This window comes from Leopardus geoffroyi, chromosome D1 (assembly GCF_018350155.1).
Source record: "Leopardus geoffroyi isolate Oge1 chromosome D1, O.geoffroyi_Oge1_pat1.0, whole genome shotgun sequence".
In the NCBI taxonomy this organism is placed as follows: domain Eukaryota; kingdom Metazoa; phylum Chordata; class Mammalia; order Carnivora; family Felidae; genus Leopardus; species Leopardus geoffroyi.
Window position 1 is genome coordinate 62,959,215 of NC_059329.1, and position 2,115 is coordinate 62,961,329.

A 2,115-nucleotide genomic window follows, 5' to 3' on the forward strand; every position below is an offset into this window, starting at 1 on the left:
TTATCCCAACCCCCACAATCTTGTGAGTCTACTTTAAACATATAGAAATGCCTTTGGAAACTTGCTTTACCTCTACGCCCCAAGATGTATGTTGGCAAACATCCTCCAAGCAAAGGCCCACTGATACATATCTGAAGGGTCTCATGTCTGAGGGTTTATTAAACAGCAATAAATGACGTTTTTCCAACAATAGCTAGACCCCTCAGTGTCCTGGAAACCTTGTTTCCAAAATAGAGACCTGTGCTCTCCCTATTTGAAGTTATACAATTAGTCACCCATCACGACCCCAGTGCAGCTCTTTCTGCCCATGGGTACTATCCCCGTGCTTTAATTAAACCACCTTTTTGCACCAAAGACATCTCAAGAACTCTTTCTTGGCCACTGGCTTTGAACCCCAACATTTCCACATCAAGAAGAAGTAAAACTTTCACTATTTGAAGATGACATAATTCTCTATATAGAAAACCCAAAAGACTCCACAAAAATATTCCGAGAACTGAAAATCAAATTGAGTAAAATTGTAGGACACAATTAAATGTACAGTGTTATATTTCTGTACACTAATATAGAAGCAGCAGAAAGAGAAATTAAGGAATCAATCTCATTTACAATTGCACCAAAAATAATGAGATATCTAGGAATATACCTAAGCAAAGAGGTGAAAGACCTGTACTCTGAAAATCATAAAATATTGATGAAAGAAACTGAAAATGACACAAGGAAATGGAAGTGGAAATGAGCATTCGATGCTCATTGGAAGAAAAAATATCGATGGAAGAAAAAATATTTTTGAAATGTCTATATTACCCAAAGCAACATACAAATTTAATGCAATTCCTATCAAAACACTAACAGCATTTTTCATAGAGCTACAGCAAATAATCCTAAAATGTGTATGGAACCACAAAGTACCCTGAATAGCCAAAGCAATCTTAAAAAGAAAACCAAACCTGAAGGCATCACAATTCCAGATTTCAAATTACATTACAAAGTTGTGGTGATCAAAGCAGTATGGTACTGGCACAAAAACTGGCACATAGATCACTAGAACAGAACAGAAAACCCAGAAATGGATCCACAACTATAGGGGCAATTAATTGTCAACAAAGCAAGAAAGAATATCCAATGGTAAAATGACAGTCTTTTCAACAAATGGTGCTGGAAAATGGACAGTAATATGCAAAAGAATGAAACTGGACTACTTTGTTGCATCATGCACACAAATAAATTCAAAATGGGTAAAAGACCTAAATGTGTGACAGGAAACCATAAAAATACTGGAGGAGGAAACAAGCAGTAACCTCTTTGATGTCGACTGGAGCAATTTCTTACTAGATAGGTCTTCTGAGGCAATGGAAACTAAAGCAAAAATAAAACTATGGGGACTTATCAAAGTAAAAAGTTTCTGCATAGCAAAGGAAACTATCAACAAAAGTAAAAGGCAACAGATGGATGGATGGGAGAAGTTATTTGTAAATGATATATCTGATAAAGGGTTTATATCCAAAATCTATAAAATATCAAACTCGGGGCACCAGGGTGGCTCAGATGGTTAAGTGTCTGACTCTTGATTTCAACTCAGGTCATGATCTCATGGTTCATTGAGCCGCACATCCACACTGTTGGCATGAAGTCTGCTTGGGATTTTGTCTCCCTCTTTCTATGCCCCTCCTCTGCTTTCTCTCTCTCTCTCTCTCTCTCTCTCTCTCTCTCTCTCTCTCTTTCAAAATAAATAAATAAACTTTATAAAAACTCAACACCCAAAAAACAAATAATCCAGTGAAGAAATGAGCAGAAGACATGAAGAGACATTTTTCTAAAGACATCCAGATGGCTAATAGACACATGAAAAGATGCTCAACATCACTAATCATCAGAGAAACACAAATCAAAACCATAGTGAGACACCACCTCACAGCTGTCAGACTGGCTAAAATTGGGGCATCTGTGTGGCTCAGTCAGTTAAGCTTCTGACTCTTGGTTTTGCCTCAGGCTATGACCCCAAGATCCCTTAGACTGAACCCTGCATCGGGCTCTACACTGATTTTGGAGCTTACTCGAGATTCTCTCTCTCACCATCTGCCACTCTCCCTGACTGAAGCTCTCTCTTTAAGT